The following is a 23,146-nucleotide window of genomic DNA, read 5'->3' on the forward strand; positions in this document are numbered from 1 at the left end:
GTATTTACCAAGTGTCCTGTTATCACATCCTTTATAATGGACTCTAACATTTATCCTATTACTGATGTAGGTTAAACAGTCTGCAATTCTTTATTTATTCCCTCTCTCATTTTTAAACAATGGGGTTACATTTGTCACCCTCCAACATACCGGGACTGTTCCTGAATCTATTGAATTTTGGACCCTGGGGTGTACCTGGATTGTCAGGTCCTGTGGATTTATTGGCTTTCAGTCCCATTAATTTCTCCAGCACTTTTTTTTTAGTAATACTAATTTTCTTCAATTCCTCCTCCTCACTAGACCGTTAGTTGCCAAGCATTTTTGAGAACTTAGTTGTGTTTTCTCCGTGAAGGCAGAACTAAAGTAGTTGTTTAATTGCTCTGCCATTTCCTTGTTCTCTGTTATAAATTCTCCTGTTTCAAACTGGAAGGGACCTACAGTTGCCTTCACTAATCTTTTACAGTCTGCTTTTATGTTACTTGCAAGTTTACTCTCATACTCTATTTTTCCCCTTTTAATCAATCCCTTGGTCTTCCTGTGTTGGATTCTAAATTGTTTCTAATCACAGACTCATAGAGTCCCTACAATGCAGAAGGAGTCCATTTGGCCAATCAAGTCTGCACCGGACCTCTGAAAGAGCAATTGTAGTAGATGTGTGTTGACATAAGGCTGAAGGTTATCATTATAGGATTAAGAACAAAGAAAAAACACCAAGACAGCATAGGAACAGGCCCTTCGGCCCTCCAAGCCTGTGCCACCATGGTACCTGCCTATCCGTATCCTTCCATTCCCACCCTATTCATATATTTGTCCAGATGCCCCTTGAATGCCGCTATCGTACTTGCTCCCACCACCTCCCCAGGCAGGGCATTCCATATATATATTAGCCTCTGTGTGAAAAACTTGCCTCGCACATCAGTTCTAAACTTTTCCCCATGCACTTTAAACCTATGTCCCCTAGTACTTGACTCTCATACCCTGGGAAAGATTAGTGAAGTTTCCACAACCTTTCATTATATCAGTGAGGATGTGAGCTGTAATTTTATTTTGCCAGTTCTAAGTCACTATAAAGGGATTATCTGTCTTTGATATGAGACTATGAATACACATGCTTGTTTTTAAACTGGATTAAGTACTTGAAGGATGTGTTTGATTTTATAGGGAAGATGTACTTGGATGGATTGTTCGGGTATTTTTAATGAAAGTGGTTTTTAATATAGTGAAGTTTGGAGTAGATACTTCAAACTTTATTTTATTTCACCCCAACATATTTCACCCAGGGTGGAGAGTAGGTGAGTTGGCAGGGGGTGTGTGACTGTAATGGGTTGTGGGTGTGGGATAATAGGTTGGCATGAGTTAGCACTAAACTGGAGTCGGGGCTATAATGGGCTATGGGAGTCAATGTCTGGCATGGGTTAGCATAGGAGCTATAGAGGTCAATGGAGATTAGTGGGGAGTGATGGGTTGGAATGAGTTGCAATGAAGGGCATGAGGAGGCATGGATTGGGTAGAGGCGCATGAGGTGGGATGCAGAGTATCTGGAGCCATGGAGGCTGAGTGGAGAGATTTAGGTTGCCATGGAGATTATGTAGGTCTCACTGCCTCCCCAGCCCCTCCACCCCGGCCCAGTGAAAATGGTGATTGTTGGATTCCGGGGCGGGATGTCCGGATTGGGGCTCTGGCATCATTTAGGTGGGTTTTGTTTTATTGCAATTCGAGAATCACTGCACCCTCTTTGAGAAGAAACAACATGCATAATGCCTCTAATAAGATAACATAAGAATTAGTTTCTTCTGGATGACCCAGTCTTTATGTTACTTGCTTTGACAAATTTTAAGCAACCGAAACAATAATTAAATATCTCTGAGTAACACAGCAACCAATTGAAGGCCAGATCAAATCTTCTGAGGAGAAAGACAAATATCAGCTATTTTGTCATGCAAGCAGTACCTTTTTATAGTTCCACAAATTAAATTTAAATGGCACAATACACGGTTCACAGTAGAAAAGCACAAAGGGTGATATAAAATGTGTTTCTGTTAAGGACATATATTTGTAATATGTATTCTGTGATACAGTTTGTGAGTTTAAAATCCATTTCTGCTGGTATTGCATGGAGCCATTTTTAGTTACATCATTCAGTTTAGTTCCTTAAAAGGTGGTGGGGTAGTGGTATTGTCGCTGGTCTAGTAAAGCAGAGACCCAGAGTAATTCTCTGGGGACCCAGGTTCAAATCCCATTACTTCAGATGGTGAAATTTGAATTGAATTAAAATCTGGAATTAAAGTCTAATGATGACCAAGAAATCATTGTTGATTGTCGTAAAAACCAATCTGGCTCAGGGAAGGAAATCTGCCACCCTTACCTGGTCTGGCCTACATGTGACTTCAGACCCACAGCAATGTTGTTGACCCTTAACTGCCCCCTTAAGGGCAATTATGGACGGGGATAAACTGGCACAGTCTGCGACGCCCACGTCCCATAAACGAATAAAAAACAAGTTGTAAAAGCAAGCAATCCTTTAATGGGATGGGATAGGGCATTGCTGGCAAGGGCATCATCTGTTGCCCATCCCTAATTGCCCTTGAACTGAGTAGCTTGCCACACCATTTCTGATGGCGGTTAACAATCACATTGTTGTAGGCCTGGAGTCACGTGCAGACCAGACCGGCAGACTCTCTTCCCTGAAATCATTAGGGAATCAGGGGCGTCATTCTCTGACCCCCCGCCGGGTCGGAGAATGGCCGTTGGCCGCCGTGAATCCCGCCCCCGCCGAAGTCTCCGGTACCGGAGATTGGGCGGGGGCGGGAATCGGGCCGCGCCGGTTGGCGGGACCCTCCGCTCAATTCTCCGGCCCGGATGGGCCGAAGTCCCGCCCAGAAATTGCCTGTCCCGCCGGCGTAAATTAAACCTGGTATTTACCGGCGGGACCAAGCGGCGTGGGCGGGCTCTGGGGTCCTGGGGGGGGGCGCGGGGCGATCTGGCGCCGGGGGGTGCCCCCACGGTGGCCTGGCCCGCAATCGGGGCCCACCGATCCGTGGGCGGGCCTGTGCTGTGGGGGCACTCTTTCCCTTCCGCCTCCGGCACGGCCTCCACCATGGCGGAGGCGGAAGAGACTCTCCCCACTGCGCATGCTCGGGAAACTTTCAGCGGCCGCTGACGCTCCCGCGCATGCGCCGGGAAACTGTCAGCGGCCGCTGACGCTCCCGCGCATGCGCCGGGAAACTGTCAGCGGCCGCTGACGCTCCCGCGCATGCGCCGCATTTCCGCGCCAGCTGGCGGGGCAACAAAGGCCGTTTCCGCCAGCTGGCAGGGCGGAAATCCCTCCGGCGCCGGCCTAGCCCCTCAATGTTGGGGCTCGGCCCCCAAAGATGCGGAGCATTCCGCACCTTTGGGGCGGCGCGATGCCCGTCTGATTGGCGCCGATTTGGGCGCCAGTCGGCGGACATCGCGCCATTGGGGGAGAATTTCGCCCCAGATTCTTTTTGTGACAATAGTTTCATGGTCACCAGTGCTGAGACCAGCTTTTCAATTCTCTATTTTATAAACTGAATTTAAATTCCACCAACTGGTATACCCCAGCAGCTGCATGTTGCCTGGTGGGAGAGTTTCATTGGAGGAGATGGTATTGGAGCACATTGGGGTGAATTCTCCGCCTCTCCAGCCACATGTTTCTCGGCAGCAGGCCATTTCTGACAGTGGCCTTCTCATGTCCTGCCTCTGGCCAAAGGGATTTCCCATTGTAGGCACCCCACACCTCTGCGCTTCCAGCAGAACAGAGAATCCCACCGGCGGAGAATACACCCCATTCTTGGGGACTCGGGGCTGAGAAATCCCAGCTTCGGATGGAGCCGTCTTGGTATTGGCAACAGCAGCCTGGATTGGCTAACGAGCAACAGCAAATGCTGGCAACCATCACTTCCTCAGGGCGGTGTCTCAATACTCGTAGAAATTGGTTGGAGAGTTCCTGGCTGCTGCGGTGTGCTGAAAGAATCTTTGCACACTCTCATCTGCAGCCAGGGTGGCAGCAACCTGAGCTTGCATGGTAGCAAGCTGGCATCGTATGGTGGCAAGCTGAGCTACCAGTACCGCAGCACTACGACACTGGGTTCAAGGGAAACTGTAATGTGGGCAGTCAGATGTTGCTGCATTGTTGGGCCCATGAGTGTGCGACTCAAGTTAGCCACCCCTGCAAAGGATGCATTCCAAGCTCTGTGCAGAACCCTGAGCTAATTTGCTCTGTACTCCCCCACGTACTCATTGGCACTGACTACAGGCTTTTGGGCACGTTTTCCAATGCACCCAAGCATTTCAATGTGTATGCCCATCAACCCTCTTCTAGAGCTGAACTTAAGTGTGACACCACCCATTAGTGAGTTGGCATCTGTTCTATCCTTGCCTTTTGCACTGGCAGCAAGTCATGAGTACCCAGTCTCTCATCACCTTCAGATCCCACCTCTATCTAACCTTCCCTCTGAGGCAGGAGCAGTGTTAGCGTCTGAGCAGGTGGCTGTAAGTGTGAAATCACGTGACGGGCCTGTGAATTCACCCTCATTGTCTCCTTGGTTTTCCTCAACTGCCTGGTCAGGTTGTACTTCCTTAGAATCTAAAAGGGAAATTCAAAAATGTCAAAAATGTAAGTGATGACAGAGAATGTTTGAGGTTCAACCTCCAAATGTCTGGTTTAATTAATTATTAAGTTTTGAGCACCATCTAGTGTTTCACCTTAAAGGGATTTAAGCGAACATTTTTCTCTCAATTATTCAATGAGACGATCAGTGAAAGACATCACTCTTGTGACTTGATTCCTTTTTTAAACAGGGGAAGCATCTGCTGAAATTTCCCTGACGCTCCACTTTGAACGTGTTGGAAGAGTTGGGTAAACCCCACACACATGGTGAAAATGGTGTTTATTTTGGCAGTGATGTCAGCTGTTCTGGCCATTGAACAAGATGGTACATCAGTGATGTCCCAGACCAGGTACTGGTAAAACAAGTTAACTCATTGACAGTCCCCTTGGTGTGGCTCAATTGATAGCATTCTTACCTGTGAGTCAGTGGGAGTTTCAAGCCCCACTCCAGAGCCGACAACTCAGTTTCATAATGATGGATTGTTACACTGGGCGAGATTCTCCGTTTGGGAGGCTAAGTGCTGATGCCGGGATTGAGCGGGAAGGTGTTCCATGGTCCCAATGGGTCGCCAGTCCAGAGCCTTCAGGACATGCAAATGCGCCAGCACTCACATCACGTGGAGCTAGTGCAATTCCAACGCACGCCGGCATCGGATTCACTGGGGTCAGGATTGGCACGGAGAGTCTGACAAGCTGGAGCTGCATATACGCCGACGCAGCTAGAGATACTGCTGGATGTTGTGGAGGAGAGGCGGGGCACCCTGTTCCCTGGGCTGGGAAGGAGGCTGCCACCCGCCGACATCAACCAGGCCTGGGCACAGGTGGCGGAGGCCACGAGCGCTTTGGAACCCAGTGCGAGGATCAGATAGCAGTACAGAAACAAACTACGCGACCTCCTCAGGGCGGCTCGGGTGAATCACCACCTCCGTGCCCCTGGAACCACCCAGTCCCACACACCACCACCCCAAACCCCTCAGGCAACCCAGCTGGCCAGACAGGGTATGTCATTTCCACTGCAACACTCACACCACCCCCATTCTCACACTCCCTAACCCCTCACCCCTCGCAGAAACAAAAGTCACCCAACTGAGCCCCCAATGCATTGCGATATTTCTATGGCAGGTGAGTCACCCCTTTCTCTCCACCCTCCCGCCCTCCCCCCGTTCCCCAAACCACGTCTATCCGCGATCCCACCATGCGTCTTGTCCTTTATCTTGCAGGGTTACCTCCTGACGATGCGGGATCGCTGGTGACTCTCACCCCTCCGCTGCAACCCAATGTCTCACCAGGCGTGTGGCAGGACTGTCCAGGGTACCTCACACCAAGCCGCAACACCCCGGAGCACATGGCTGGGGAAGACTTTGACTTCTCGTCACTGCTGTCTCCAACACCCTCCACCATCCCAGAGACACTCACCTAGGTTGGGCATGTTGGGTGACGAGGCTCCTGAGGCACTATCTAGTGCGCACCACACACATGCAGTGGTACATCAGGTAAAGGAACCCCGAAGGGGCGGATGGTCGGAGGGCAGCCTGACCCCAGGGACTAGCTGCCATGCAGACAGATCTAGCGTTTCTGGAAATGGCAATCCCATCAATGTTGGAGATGCATACGCAGACATGTGCTCTGGGGTGTTGCGGGGTTGCGGCTGGGTGCGAGGTAACACCAGAAGGTCCCGCCACATTGCCTGGTGAGTCGCTGGACTACATGAGGGGGTGACTGCAACTATCCAGCACCTGCAGATGCAGTTAGAGGTGTGCAACCATCTGCAGGAGCAAGATGTGGTGCAGACAATACGTGTCACCCTGGCCAACACCGCACGGCTACCGTTCGCGGTGGAGGCATTGGATGCAAGGGTATCGGCCATGGGTCAGGATGTCCAAGGCTTTGGGCACACTGTGCGGGCGGTGGCTGAGGCATGGGACAGGGCAACCATGTCACAGGCAACCATGTACTAGAACCCCATTGCTGCGGCTCCAGAACCCCCATCCCAAAGAGCAGTTCAGGGGCCATCGGTCACCACAAGTGAGAAGGTGATGGGGCCCATGCTGGTGACACCCCAGGAGGGTTCCAGAACACCACGGCACCTCTGAATTCCCCCCACCTGTGCATCCGATGAGCAGCACGCAGAACAGAGTGACCTGTGACACACAGACTGCTGGGCACATCCAGGCCCAGTCGCTCCAGAGGACAGCCGACAAAGGGGACCCAGGTCACTGGGCAGGAAACACAGCAGGATGCCTTCACGGCTCATGTACCGCCTAGGCGACCACCTAGAAGGAGTGTTAGGACACGTAAGGTTAGAAAGATAGACACAAGTTGGTAAGGGTGCAGCACATAGGATAGCATTAGGGGCTAGGGCACAGTTATTGTACATCGAACCATCACAAATAAACAGCTGTTTACCGACTCTCCGAACCGCCTCGGTCCCCTATCTGAACGATGTGAGGGATGGGCTGGGTTGCGTGCAGACGGTGGGTGGTGTGGCGGGTAGGGGTGTTGTGCGAAGCATTCCAATGACTCAAGCGTGTGATTGCAAGGCACTTACCTCTCTTTGATGTGGTCAATGTTTGTAAACATTGGAGTTTCAGCAATTAAAGCTACTCATCCATGAAGGGAGATGAATGATAATCTTTATTTATCAGTGTCACAAGTAGGCTTACATTAACATTGCAATGAAGTCACTGTCAAAATCCCCTAGTCGCCACACTCAGGCGCCTGTTCGGGTACACAGAGGGAGAATTCCGAATGTCCAAATTATCTATCAGCACTTCCGTCGGGATTGTGGGAGGAAACCAAAGCACCCAGAGGAAACCCACGCAGACATGGAGAGAATGTGCAGATTCCGCACTGACAGTGAGACAAGCCGGGAATCAAACCCGGGTCCCTGGCACTGTGAAGCAACATTGCTAACCACTGTGCTACTGTGCCGTCCATTAAACTGGGCCTATATACTCTAGAGTTTAGCAGCTAGGTGATCTTACTGAAATCCAAAAATCTGAAGCGGCTTGACAGGGTAGACACTGAGAGGTTGTCTCTGTTGGCCGTGGAACCTAGAACACTGGGATACAGCCTCAGGATAAATCGATCATTTCAGACTGAGGTAAGGAGAAATTTCTTGACACTGAGAGTGTTGTGTATCTTTGGAATCTATGGCTCGATGGGCCATGTGATATCGCCCTGATCCGATCTCTATGGGCAGCACAGTAGCACAGTGGTTAGCACTGTGGCTTCACAATGCCATAGTCCCAGGTTCGATTCCCAGCTAGGTCACTGTCTGTGCCGAGTGTGCACGTTCCCCCATTGTCTGCGTGGGTTTCTTCCGGGTGCTCCAGTTTCCACCCACAAGTCCCGAAAGGCATGGGGCGGGATTCTCCTCTACCCGGCGGGGCGGGCTGTACTGGCGCCAAGGAGTGGCGTGAACCACTCCGGCGTCCGGCCGCCCAGAAGGTATGGAATCCTCTGCACCTTCAGGGGTTAGGCCGGAGCCGGCGGGGCTAGCACCGCGCCAGCCGGTGCCGAAGGGCCTCCGCCAGCCGGCGCGAGTTGGCGCATGCGCAGTTGCGCCAGCTTGTGCTGGCGTCATCCCAGTGCATGCGCAGGGGGGTTCTTCTCATTGCCGGCCATGGCAGAGGTTGACAGCAGCCGGCGCGGAGGGGAAGAGTCCCCTGGGGCCTGATTCCCCCCGCGCCCCCTCCGAGGACTCTGCAGGCCGCCGCAGAGCCAGGTCCCGCCGGTACGGACCTGGTTTGATTTACGCCGGCGGGACCAGCCGGAAATGGGCAGGCTCTCGGCCCATCGCGGGGCGGAGAATCGCCGGGGGGGGGGGCACTGCCAACGGCCCCCGACGGCACAACACGATTCCCGCCCCCGCCGGAAAACCGGCGCCGGAGAATTCGGCAGCCGGCGCCGGAGCAGAGGGGCAGGATTCACGCCGCCTCCCGGCGATTCTCCTGCCCGGCGGGGGGTCGGAGAATCCCACCCATACTGTTAGGTAATTTGGACATTCTGAATTCTCCCTCTGTGCACTCGAACAGGCACCGGATTGTGACGACTCAGGGCTTTTCACAGTAACTTCATTGAAATGCAAGCCTACTTGTGATAATAAAGATTATTATTATTGTGTTCCTGTGCTCCGCTATTCAGACTGTCTTCAGGTTCAACTCCACTTTCCTGCTCCCTCCCAAAAGCTCTTGATTCCCTGAGAAACTAAAATTCTGTCTACCTTAACCTTAAATATATTCAACGATGGAGCATCTATAACCCTCTGTGGTAGGGAATTCCAAACCTTCGAGATTTCTCCTTATTTCAGTCCCCTTATATATGGGGCCCTGCTGTAAACAAATTGGTTGCCATGTATCTTACATCATACGAGTGACAACACTTAATAAAACCTAATTAAACGGACTGTAAAAACCTTGGGGTGTCCTGAGGTCATGAAAATCGCGACATAAAAGTGATTCTTTCTTTTGTTTTCCATTAGGATTAATCAAAATACCGCCAACTTGCTGTGCTTTACTAAAACCGTGCTGAGATAGCCTTACTCTTTGGATGCCTAGTTCCAAAATGGTTCTCGTAGCGATGTTACAGATGGATTGGGTCAATAATATTGATTTTATTTTCAACAAAAACTTTTCTGAGTGAAAGAGACTGCATGGCCATCAAAGTACGCAATTGATGTAGATTTTAATTATTTCATGTCACCTCTTCAGAAGAGCAATGTGGTTTTGTTTTCATGAAACCTGACAGAGCTGCTGTCCTTTGGGAAAGGTAAGCCTAGCTCTACGAGATCAGAGTAATTCAAAGTAATTCAACAAGTATCGACAGATTCTTTCAATGACAAACAGTGGAACAGGACTTTGTGCTAAGTTTGAGAAATGGTCTGTGGATGTTGAGATAATGGGCGGGATCTACCAGCCACGCTGCGCCCGAAAAGCAGCGAGGTGCAATGCGACCGGCAGATGTTGGGAGGACCCACTTCCGGCATCTACCCTGCTCGCCACGCCTCGTGAGATCTAACATTGTGAGACGTCACAATGTGAATTCCGTCCATTGTGGGCGGATCACTTTCTGGTAGAGTGAGACAGCTAGTCTCACTCTAATGTGCGTTCCCAAGATCAAACCAAGGCATAGCATCTAGCTCCCGTGCCTTGGAGACTTCAGGTCATTGCTGTTCAGCACTTGTCTCCATGAACAGGGACCAGATGGAATAGCATTTGTGGGGATCTCCCAGGAGATTGGAGGCCCCAGGTGCATGACCTTTAGGCAGGGTGGTACACTGGCACTGCTCCTGCCACTTTGACACCCTGGTAGTGCTACCTGTGTGGTAGCCTGGCATTGCCAAAGTTCCCAGGTGGCAATGCCAGCCTGACACCCTGCAGCTGGCATTGCCAAGATGCCAAGCTGGAATTTTGGGTGTGGTGGTGATTGCGCTGAGGTGTTCTATTTTCGGGGGGGGGAGTTTGGGGGTTGTGTTGGGGCTTCAAGAGATTGGGATGTCATTTAAAAATGGCACCCCAAGAGCAGTTCAGTGGCACAGTGGTTAGCACAGCTGCCTCACAGCGCTGACGACCCAGCTTTGATCCCGGCCCCTGGTCACTGTCATATGGAGTTTGCACGTTGTCCCCATGTCCGTGTGGGTCTCACCCCTACAACCCAAAAATGTGCAGGTGAGGTGGATTGGTCACGTTAAATTGCCCCTAAATTGGGAGAAAAAAAAAATTGGGTACTCTAAATTTAAGAAAAATAAAGAAATAAAAATGTTGTCCCGATCTCTCGCTCCATTGAAGGTTTCGGCGAGCGGTGTTCCTCGGTGCACAAAATGGGGCTAAGTGCAGCCTCGTCGGGGAGTTCCCCAACCGAGGCCCCCCGATCTACCCGGATGGGAGTTAGATTACAGAGTGTTTCTCAGCGCTCTGAGCACCGGGAAATACCCGGCTAATCTCTTGTGATACGGGACCATGGGCAAAATTCTCCCCCAACGGCGCGATGTCCGCCAACGGGCGCCCAAATCGGCGCCAATCAGTCGGGCATCGCATCTTTGGCGGCCTAGCCCCGACATTGAGGGGCTAGGCCGGCGGCGGAGGGATTTCCGCCCCGCCAGCTGGCGGAAATGGCGTTTGTTGCCCCGCCAGCTGGCGCGGAAATGCGGCGCATGCGCGGGAGCGTCAGCGGCCGCTGACAGTTTCCCGCGCATGCGCAGTGGGGAGAGTCACTTCCACCTCCGCCATGGTGGAGGCCGTGGCGGCGGCGGAAGGGAAAGAGTGCCCCACGGCACAGGCCCGCCCGCGGATCGGTGGACCCCGATCGCGGGCCAGGCCACCGTGGGGCCACCCCCCGGGGTCAGATCGCCCCGCGCCCCCCCCAGGACCCCAGAGCCCGCCCACGCCACCTGGTCCTGCCGGTAAATACCAGGTTTAATTTACGCCGGCGGGACAGGCAATTTCTGGGCGGGACTTCGGCCCATCCAGGCCGGAGAATTGAGCGGGGGGTCCCGCCAACCGGCGCGGCCCGATTCCCGCCCCTGCCCAATCTCCGGTACCGGAGACTTCGGCGGGGGCGGGATTCACAGCGGCCAACGGCCATTCTCCGACCCGGCGTGGGGTCGAAGAATGACGCCCACTGTCCCCATTCAGGTAAATCATGCCCAATGGGTTGATTTCTCCCAAAATGAGACTATGTCCCCACGCCGGCGTATAAACAGTAGAGTTTTACTCCCGAAATTCCTATTAAAAAGTTGAACTAATTCAATGCCCAGCAGGGGGCTAGCAGGGACCTGGAGTGAATCTCAGAGCTTTAGCTGTGGATACGGGCACCTTCCGGTTCGGAGTCTGCGCACGTGTACGACGGCGGCCTCCAGCGGCCGCGCCGAGCACCATGGCAGACTCAGACCGCGGATCCACACAGAGAAAAGAGGCCCCCCCTCGGATCGGCCACGCACCCGAGCCTGAAACTGCGCAGATTTAATCAGCGGCCGCAGATAGGTCCTCCCTGGCCTCCGATCACCCGACCGGCGCACTCCCCGGTCACGCCGAGTTTCGGGGCCCGGAGAATCGCCGGACCGATACCGGGCCCGATTACGGCATGAAAGTGGATGCTCCACCCCTGCGCCGGCAGCGATTTTGGCACGGGGCTGCGGAGAATCCAGCTCAATATCTTTTGGGAAGTATATTCGGGCATGAAAATATGGATCACCTCTCAATTTCAACAGATCTTGAAAATAAAACAAATAAAATTTTATACCAGTGAAGGTGAGCTCACTGGGCTAAATCGCTGGCTTTTAAAGCAGACCAATGCAGGCCAGCAGCACGGTTCAATTCCCGTACCAGCCTCCCCGAACAGGCACCGGAATGTGGCGACTAGGGGCTTTTCACAGGAACTTCATTGAAGCCTACTTGTGACAATAAGCGATTTTCATTTCATTTCATTTCATATCCAATTGACAGATTATTGCCTTAAACATTATGAGTTCTAGTTAATGTTCAGTTATTAGAGAACGAATACCTAGAATAGGGAGCATTGCATGCCCCTTTGAAAATGCTGCCGCAAATATAATGGGGTATTACATTGCCATTGTTGGTCAGTAAGCATAATTTCTGTTCACCGTGTACACCTCCTGATCCTCCAATGAAAAGCATTTATAATTCACTTCATTTACAGCGTGTAATTGAATCTAATGCAAGAAAATCTTCCATTCGACCTCTGGCCTTTCTTACACTTTGGAGCAAATGCGAGACTGAGCCTAAGTGATCATATCAAAGGAAAAGGCATTTATTCATTTAATTGGATCTTTTAAGACTGTATCGGGTCAGGTTAATTTGTCACGGTCTTTGTAAAGATAGAAGGTGAAGGAAGAAAGGAGTTTTGGCGCCAGAGCTGTAAAGAGAAAACAGGAATAGTGCAAAGGCGGCATTATTGATTTGCTCGTCTGTTGTACATCTCTCCTGATTAACAAAGTCAAAATTGCATCAATGGCTTTTGTGCTCATTAGACAGTATGTGGTGAATGCTTGGAAATAGGAGTTGGGATCGTTTCTGGATCCTAAACCTGCCCCCTGGTGGAAAAGTTACTGATCTAGGATTTTCATGGAAGCAGCTCTTTAATTGCCAGGTTCCCCAACCAATTAATGGAAGTGGGAGGCCAATCAGAGACCTCCCAGCCTGAGAGCGACAATGCCAGGAGAAGGTTAGTAGCTGAGAGGAAAAAAATGGCTGGCACTAGAAACTGAGGTGGGAATTAGCACACATGCTGGCAATGGTATTTTGGGCCTCCAACTGCCTCCATTTCCACCTTTGGTTGGGGTCCAAATATTCAGCTCTTACAGGCAATCTAAACAGCAATTTTATATAGGACTGCGTAAACTCGCCTTCATGCATCCTACAAGTCAGGATTAAGAGGCTTTTCACACGGAATGTACATGCGTGTGATACGTGGGGAGGAGTTGACCAGAGAGATGCAGGAAATGTTCTTACACTGAGCAATTATACATAATAATAAATATTTCCTCTTTTTTAATCATAATAAAGCATACCGCCCCACCACAGAGAAAAATGACATGTGTAATTGCAGCAAAATAAATTCAAGACGCATTTCTCCAACTTTATGATCACCAATTTAAAATGAATCTCATTATTCTAAGTACTGTTAAGTACAGACTCACTGCAGACTTGATTTTATAGATTACTACTGAGGATGACTTTTAATGATCAAGCATTAAACGATTTTACTCGTTTTACTATTAATAGAAATAGCCAAAGATTATCTGTCCTCAGTGCGCATAACTCTGCCATTTATTTAGGTATAAATCAGTTACTGTTCTCATTAATTCTGTTTGTCCTTGGTGTGACTTTGCATTTTCTGACTAAGTATATGATTAATTCGATCAGAAATGGGTAATAAATTATGAGCAGCTTTTTGGCTTTACTTCTATATAATAATCTTACTCGTAAACTGGACTGCGGTACGAAATAACAGGAATTTTGACAAAATAAGATTGGTTGGTCAATTCGAAGCTAAATATGTAAAGGGATGAATTTTACAAATTGCACTTGAACTCACCAAATATTCTGCTTCCCCCTATCCTAACTCGCACCAAGTTCGGTTCACCTTTGTGTGCATTGGCTGACACTGGCTCCAGCTCAAACAAGTGCCTCCACTTTAGAACTCTCAATGATCTTGCCCTTTTCCATCTCTATAACTTTCTCCAGCAACATGAAATTGGCGTTCCTTCAAACGTGACCTTTAGTCCTCCCTCCCACTGCTAACGTTTTTTTGTGTTCCGCCATTTAGGCTCTAAGCTCTGGGATTCCTTCCAGAAATCCCTCCACCTCTCTTTCCGACTTTAAAATGTTCCTCAAAACCTACAGCTAGGTCACCTGTCCTAATGTTTCCATCTCTAGCCTGACGTCACGTTTTGTCTGATATTGTACAATTGAAGCGCCACCGCGCATTTTATTCTGTTAAAGGCGCTATGCACATGCAAGACATTCTTGTTCTTAAACAGATATTAGAATCTCATTGTTGCTGTCAAGGATTTCACCGCCTCCATAAATCTATGTGGGCTTCTGTAAATGCTTAATTACCACTAATAATGCTTTAATCCTTGTGTTAAATACTTTACAGTAAATCAAAGTGTGTTTTCCCCAAATCTCATTTATTAATTTATAAAGTACGATTTTCCATGGACTCAGAGATTAACTGTGAAAGGGCTTTTTAATTATTAGTGATAATATGCTGCAACCTGTTGCTTTCTGCATAGAATATTCTGTTCAGCCTTTGAGACATTGCGTCATGAACTAGAATACTTCAGTGGCTTAGCTTCCATCAGTTCCATTGACTCAGTAAAGCCCAGTGTACTCAGTGCCAAAGCTGGGAAATTGTCAATTATTCTCACATCCTCAGCTACTGCCATCCAGAAGCCCTTACTGCCAAGTATAATGCAAGGGTTGAGGTTTTCCCTTACCAATGATGAATATAAATTATCGTGGAATCCATAATTAATTACCCTCAGGGACAAATATTGTTATTTTCCCCTGCAGGAGGAATATTTATAAATGCAAACAGTACTTGAGAACTTTCTTCAAGTACGTTCTTAGTCGGAGATGGTCAAGGTCGCTGTAGCTAAAATGAATGTTTCACATTGCCTATTAATATATGAAATCAAAATAGAAAGTGAAGGACGAGATAGTCAGAAAAATTACAAGGCCTGAGGTCATTTTTTTCCAATCGAAAGGATGTTAAACATGTAAAATCTTCAAGATAGAATGCAAGCTGAAGTGCAAGATGACAATTTCAGCAAAGTCGAATGCAACTCCCAGAATGTTCGATAGGAAGTGTTCACCAATGCTAAATACTAAGGCTTGGATTTCCACTCCTTGGTCAGGGATCGCAGAGTCAGGATACTTCCCGGCTCCGCAAACCCGACCTGGGAGAAAGTGGCTTGGAAGCTCAGCTTTCCATTCTGGAATGGCAAGGTTTCCTGACAGTCCAGCCACGTGACCCTGGAAGAAGAGTGCAGGATGCCAGGTGCTGGAGCAGGCTGGCGCAAGACTTGTTTCAGTGACTGATTCCTGGGATGGCGGACTAACATGTGCAGAGAGATTGAGTCGGTTAGGATTATGTTTGCTGGAGCTGTGAGGGCGTTGCAGTGGTTAGCACTGCTGCCTACGGCGCTGAGGACCTGGGTTCGAATCATGTGGAGTTTGCACATCCCCCCGTGTCTGCGTGGGTCTCACCCCCAAAACCCAAAGATGTGCAGGATAGGTAGATTGGTCACGCTAATTTGCCCCTTAATTGGAAAAAAATAATTGGGTGCTGGAAATTTTTTTTAAAAAACTATTCGTTGGAGTTTAGAAGAACAAGGGGGGATCTCATAGGAACCTATAAAATTCAAACAGAATTAGACAGGGTGGATGAAAGAAGGATGCTCCTCTTGGCTGCAGAGTCCAGAACCAAGGATCACAGTCTGAGGATGTGGGGCAGACCATTTAGGACAGAGATGAGAAGAAATTTCTTCATCCAGAGAGTGGTGAACATGTAGAATTTGTTACCAGCGAAAGCAGTTGAGGCCAAACCATTGTTATAGCTCTTGGGGCTAAAGGGATGAAAGCATATGGGGGGAAACAGAAACAAGTTACCGAGTTGGATCCAGCTATGATCATAATGAATGGTGGAACAGCTTTGAAGGGCTTAATGGTCTATTCCTGCTCCTATTTTCTATGTTTCTGTGAACCAGCACTGTTTTGTAGTTTAAGAAAAAAAGAAAAACAAATAAAAAAGCCCTCACCCTCACATGCCCTCCATATCAACTTGTGCACCTCTGTCTACCTTCCATGGTCCTTTACTGTCTCTATGCCAACCCATGCCCCCCATCTGCCTCCATGGGCCTTTCTATCTCCTACGCCAAAGCATTGTCAACCCATGCCTCCACCTACCGCCTTTTCCTTGACACACACTATGCCAACTCTCCCAGTACCCACCTAGGATTGACCTCAGGCCTCACGCTGAGTTTAAATAAAATAAAGTCCCAAGTTTCTGTTAGACATTTTACTTTAAAGAAAACATTCTCATTCATAAAATCCATTTACTTCATTTATATTCATTCAAATATATTATGCAGTTTAACAACAAACATTCCACTCACCTGCATAACCCCTTATAAAGCAAACATTGGAATTCATAGTCCCACTTCAAAGAGTCTATAATCACTTGGAGCTCATAATTAAAATCCTGGACTCCCCTCACTAACAGCCCTGTTGGCATACCTATACTTCAGGAACTGTAGTGTTTAAAGAAGGCAGCTCACCACTACCTTCTGAATGGCAACTAGGGAAGGGCGTAAATGCTGGCCTAGCCAGGAAAGCCCCCCAAAAATCAAACTGTGAAATGAGAGGCACCCTGTTGTGATACAGGTGGTTGTGAAATCAATCATGCAGCATTAAGCCAGTAATGGCGGCTCAAAGGCTTTTGTCAACAGACACAGTCAATTAGTAAGAAATAATTTTTTGAACAGTCATGACAGTCCTTTCAAAGAGTTAAAGGATCAGTGGTTTAAATACCTTGACAGCTTGTCAATTCATCTTGACACGTTTGACAATTTTTTTTGATCGTTCCAATGAACTGCATAATTCCAATGAGATTATACACTTTTTACACACATTTATGCTTATTTTTTAGAAATTCCAAAGGGCACCTTTCTGCAGTATCAGGGCCCCGCAAAAATATGGGGATGGCATGGACTAAATACAGTACTGCCCACACACAATGACGTAAGAGAACACATGACCCACATCTAGGAGTAAGTATACTGTTGGACAGAGCTGTGTGTATCACGGATACACACAATCAAGGAGAAAGACCCTAGCTTGAATCCTTTACTGCATGCATGTATTAGTTTGTAGTTCATAAATACACACAGGTAACCTATGTAAGACTGCATAAGACTTACCAAATTCTGTCCAACATCTGCAGCACTTACCTCGCCCACAAGGCACCTTATCTCTCCTAAGTGCCAACTGACCTCCCTCAAAGGGCATCTTACCTCCCTCAAAGGTGCCCTGGGACTATGTCCAAAGCTTACCTTACCTCCCCAGGTACCCTGGCTATTCAAACAAATCTACAAAGTTCAGACCAGTTCCAGCAAGGCCTAATCAGCACACACCAGGGTCAGACACATCTCACACCAAAATCACGCATGGGTCGAGGCAACTTTTGATTTCTTTGGTAGCTGTCTCTTCCAAATATGGATGCATAAATTATAATTGCAGCATCACCTTGCTCACATTTAAATGCCATTAAATGTAGCTTTGGAGATGAAATGAAATGAAAATCGCTTATTGTCACAAGTAAGCTTCAATGAAGTTACTGTGAAAAGCCCCTAGTCGCCACATTCCAGCTTCTGTTCGGGGGGGCTGTTATGGGAATTGAACCGTGCTGCTGGCCTGCCTTGGCCTGCTTTCAAAGCCAGCAATTTAGCCCTGTGCTAAACAGCCCCAAGCTAATCAACATTGTCAAAATGCCATTCCTGTGCTTCAATGTTAATCTCACCTGGGGCGAAATTCTCCCGAAACGGCGCGATGTCCGCCGACTGGCGGCGAAAACGGCGCAAATCAGACGGGCATCGCGCCACCCCAAAGGTGCGGAATGCTCCGCATCTTTGGGGGCTGAGCCCCAACATTGAGGGGCTAGGTCGGCGCCGGACGAATTTCCGCCCCGCCAGCTGGCGGAAAAGGCCTTTGGTGCCCCGCCAGCTGGCGCGGAAATGACATCTCCAGGCGGCGCATGCACGGGAGCGTCAGCGGCCGCTGACGGCATTCCCACGCATGCGCAGTGGAGGGAGTCTCTTCCGCCTCCGCCATGGTGGAGATCGTGGCGAAGGCGGAAGGGAAAGAGTGCCCCCACGGCACAGGCCCGCCCGCGGATCGGTGGGCCCCGATCGCGGGCCAGGCCACCGTAGGGGCACCCCCCGGGGTCAGATCGCCCCGCGCCCCCCCAGGACCACGGAGCCCGCCTGCGCCGCCTTGTCCCGTCGGTCAGGTAGGTGGTTTAATTTACGCCGGCGGGACAGGCATTTTAGCGGCGGGACTTCGGCCCATCCGGGCCGGAGAATCGAGCGGGGGGGGGGCCCGCCAACCGGCGCGGCGCGATTCCCGCCCCCGCCAAATATCCGGTGCCGGAGACTTCAGCAACCGGCGGGGGCGGGACTCACGCCAGCCCCCGGCGATTCTCCGACCCGATTTCGCCCCTGGTTTTCCCTTTTACAATCATAGAAACTATAATGAGAAAAGAACGTTTCTCCGAATCAAACCTTCCACATTAAACTCATTCATCACCAACATATTGCACCCATTGAAACAGAAGGAATGCTTCATCAATTCCTTGTTATCTCTGCAATGCAGTTTAAGGACGTTTCGGAATAACTCTCTGATCTTACATGTAATGTCGCTTTGGCTTACCTGTGATTTCCTTAATGAGACGTTTCCAAGGACGCTGCAGTTTATGATTATTTTCTGTCCAAATAATGTCCTAAATTGGTTTACAGACAATGAAGGGCCACTGAATTGTAGCTCCTCTTGTAATGGAGGAAAACTGCAGCCAATTTGTGCACAGCAAATAACAAAGCGACAATGACCAGATAATCTGTGTTTGTTTGTTGCTGAGGGATAATTATTGACTTAGACACTAGGGAGAATTCCCATACATTTCTTCAAATTGTGCATTGGACCTTTTACATCCATTTGAGAGCACAGACAGGGCAATATTTTATATCTCATTTGAAAGATAGCATCTGTAATAGTGCAACACTCCCTCAACATGATCAGGGTTGTCAGCCTAGATCAGTGGTGGGCAATGGTGCGGCACAGTGGTTAACAGTGCTGCCTCACAGCACCAGGGACCCAGTTTTGATTCTGACCTTGGGTGACTGTGCAAAGTTTCCTCTTTCTCCCCGTGTCTGTGTGGGTTTCCTCCGGGTGCCCCTCCCAAAGTCCAAAGATGTGCAGGTCAGGTGGATTGGTCATGCTAAATTGCCCTTTAGTGTCAAAACGTGGGGTTATGGGGTTCTCGGGATAGAATGGGGGAGTGGGCCTAGGTAGGATACTCTTTCAGAGGGTCAGTGCAGACTCGATGGGTCAAGTGGCCACCTTCTGCACTGTAGGAATTTTATCAATTACACCTTAGTGTCCAAGGGTTAGGTGTGGTTACGGGTATAAGGCAGGGGAATGGGCCGATGCAGGATGCTTGTTCAGAGGGTTGGTGCAGACTCGATGGGCCGAATGGCCTCCTTCTGCACTGTTGGAATTCTATGGATTCTGTGGAATCTGTGGCCTGAGAGCCACATCCAGCTACTCAGGGTTCTGAGCGAGGCCCATGAAACATTTTGTTGCCTGTTGCCCATGCGCAGGGTTGTCAGATTCCATTGGTTTCTGTCTGCGTATCTTTTTGCCTTCTGGAATGACTGCATGCAAAACAAGGGCAAGTGAAGTGAGGTGTTGGCAGTGAGAGCCTTGCGTTCCCTCTGCGTCAAATCAAAGTGTAAATATTTCTGCTGCGGGATTCTCCATCGGCGGGATGCACCGCTTCACCTGCAGCACGCCCAAGCCCGAGGGTTTCTCGACAGCATGGGGTGGCCACAATGGAAACCCCATTGGCCGGCTGTGGGAACGGAGGATTCCACTGCTGGCGGGCATGTGCTGCGCTGGAAAAAAGGGACTAGCGGGACAGAGAATCCCGCCTCCTTTGGTTTTATTATTTTAATTTGATAGTTCTATTAATATATGAATGATTAAGCATTTTCTATGAATCATTCTGAAATATTCAACGTGTATTAAATGTATTGAATCATATTCATAGTTAGTGAACATGCCCAATTTCAACCTTGCGACCCACTGAAATTACAGCCTAGGTAGCCTATCACTGGCCTATCATGTGCTCTAGATGCTGGCGTGGGACTTATGCCAGCTCATTAGGACCCAGAGATGAGTGTGTTATCACTCAGTAAGTGTTGACTGACATCCGTAATGCTCCCCATGCCCATCAGTCTTGGTTCAAACCAAGTTTTCACCCATTTCATTCAAGATGTTAATCAATACAGCTGGAAGTCTATTCCATGTATTGAATCTAGTACTTCAAGGAAAAGAATCCTTCTGATCTCAAACCTTGTTTGAAGTTTTGCAATTTATACTAGTTCTGCATTTCATTGTCTAACTTGAAAAACCTGAGGCGTGATTCTCCGAACCCCCCACCGGGTCGGAGAATCGCCGGGGATCGGCGTGAATCCCGCCCCCGCCGTCCTCCGAATTCTCCGGCCCCCCAGAAATCACCCCGGCGTGAATCTCGCCACCCGCCTCGGAGAATGGCGGGATCCGGCGCGACGCAATGGGCCCCGGGGCCGCCCGAATTCTCCAGGCCGTGATGGGCCGAAGTCCCGCCCGTTTAACGAGGGTCCCACCAGCGTAAATCAAGGTTGGTCCCTACCAGCGGGACCCAGCTCCGTGGGTGGCCTCCAGGGTCCTCGGGGGGGGGGCGCGGGGCGATCTGGCCCCGGGGGGGTGCCTCCACGGTGGCCTGGCCCGCAATCGGGGCCCACCGATCCGCGGGCGGGCCTGTGCCTTGGGGGCACTCTATTCCTCCGCGTCAGCCTTGTACCGATCCGCGATGGCCAACGCGGTGATGAACCCCCCCCCTGCGCATGCATGGGGATGACGCCAGCACACGCTGCGCTCCCGCGCATGCGGCAACTTGCGCCGGCCGGCGGAGGCCCTTCGGCGCTGGTTGGCGTGACGCCAAGCTCCTTCCCGCTGGCCGGCGTAGCGCAAACCACTCCGGCGCCGTCCTAGCCCCCGAAGGTGTGGAAGATTACACACCTTTGGGGCGGCTCAACGCCGGAGTGGTTCCTGCCAGGGTTTGCGCCGTTTTTTCCCGCCCCGACGATTTTTGCAGAATCCCGCCCCTGATTTCCTTTAGATTGTTCATCCTTCATTGTTCATCATTGTTAACTCTTACCAACTTTTACAGATGCACCATAGAAAGCATCCTATCTGGCTGCAAAACAGCCTGGTATGGCAACTGCTTGGCCCAAGACCGCAAGAAACTTCAAAGAGTCATGAACACAGCCCAGTCCATCACATAAACCTGCCTCCCATCCATTGACTCCATCTACACCTCCCGCTCCCTGGGGAAAGTGGGCAGCATAATCAAAGACCCCTCCCACCCGGCTTACTCACTCTTCCAACTTCTTCCATGGGGCAGGAGATTCAAAAGTCTCAGAATACGCATGAACAGACTCAAAAATAGCTCCTTCCCCGCTGTTACCAGACTCCTAAATGACCCTCTTATGGACTGACCTCATTAACACTACACCCTGTATGCTTCACCCGATGCCGGTGTTATGCAGTTCCATTGTGTACCTTGTGTTGCCTTATTATGTATTTTCTTTTATTTCCTTTTCTTTTCATGTACTTAATGATCTGTTGAGCTGCTCGCAGAAAAATACTTCTCACTGTACCTCGGTACACGTGACAATAAACAAATCCAATCCAATCCTGCTCAGAATTTTACACTTACATTAATAAACAATTGACAAAAAAAAATATTAGCATTGGTAGATTAAAATTTGCAATTTGAAATGCCTCAGCTTTCTTGAAAAGAAGCGTAAGTAAATCGCATTGACAGTAGTAATACAATTACTCTATTATTTCATGATGTGTGCATACATTATTATTACCATGATGTTGTGCATCATTTAATATTTTTAGCAGCTGATAATATTTGATCAGGATGATCTCAACAGTGGTGGGTCCTTCTTGTAACAATCATCACCATTTAACATAGCAACATAGAAAATTTATGTCACAGTCTGGCAGGCCCCAATAAGCTGGGAAGGAGGATTGGTTTAAAGGGAAAGGGGAATCATCACATAGGAGTGACCCTCGCTGCTGGCAGTGTCCTTTGGTGCCTATGAAAAAGGGGCACCTCCTCGGCCTCAGGTACACTACCAGCGGCATTAAGTTAAACCCATCATGTCTGTTCCAAAGTCTGGGACATCTGGCCAATGTTGGTCATGGCTTTTATTGAGCCTTGGCGACCTGGGATTTAACAAAGTGGTCGTATTGAGGAACCTTTGCTTGATTTATGAATCTAAGGAAATAAGCAGAAATCCTGCATACGTCTATCCTAAACAGTCACTAAGGGCTGAATTTCTGACTGACCCCGCCAGCGGGATCTTCCAGTCCTGTCGACGGTGAACCCCCGCTGGGGGTTCCCTGGTGGCACAGAGTGTAAAGGGCGGGAAAGCCATTGACAGCGGTGGTGCTGGATGATCCCACCGCCCCCCAATAGTGGACTGCCCCCGTCGCCGCAAAACACACTGCGGGGGATGGTGGAAAATGATGCCCCGAAGGTTCCTGAACTGTGCTCGAGTTGGATCTAGAATTTGGCTCCAATTGAAATCTTGGGCGGGATTCTCCGACCCCCCGCCAGGTCGGAGAATCGCCGGGGGCTGGCGTGAATCCCGCCCCCGCCGGTTGCCGAATTCACCGGCAACGGATATTCGGCGGGGGCAGGAATCGCGCCGCGCCGGTTGGCGGGACCCCCCCGGCGATTCTCCGGCCCGAATGGGCCGAAGTCCCGCTGCTGGAATGCCTGTCCCGCCGGCGTGGATTAAACCACCTCTCTTACCGGCGGGACAAGGCAGCGCGGGCGGGCTCCGGGGACCTGGGGGGGGGCGCGGGGCGATCTGGCCCCGGGGGGTGCCCCCACGGTGGCCTGGCCCGCAATCGGGGCCCACCGATCCGCGGGTGGGCCTCTGCCGTGGGGGCACTCTTTTCCTTCCGCCACGGTCTCCACCATGGCAGAGGCGGAAGAGACCCCCTCCACTGCGCATGTGCGGGGATGCCGTGAACGGCCGCTGATGCTCCCGCGCATGCGCCGCCCGGCAATGTCATTTCCGCGCCAGCTGGCGGGGCACCAAAGGCCTTTCCCGCCAGCTGGCGGGGCGGAAATCAGTCCGGCGCGGGCCTA

The sequence above is a fragment of the Scyliorhinus torazame genome, chromosome 19 (assembly GCF_047496885.1).
Source record: "Scyliorhinus torazame isolate Kashiwa2021f chromosome 19, sScyTor2.1, whole genome shotgun sequence".
In the NCBI taxonomy this organism is placed as follows: Eukaryota; Metazoa; Chordata; class Chondrichthyes; order Carcharhiniformes; family Scyliorhinidae; genus Scyliorhinus; species Scyliorhinus torazame.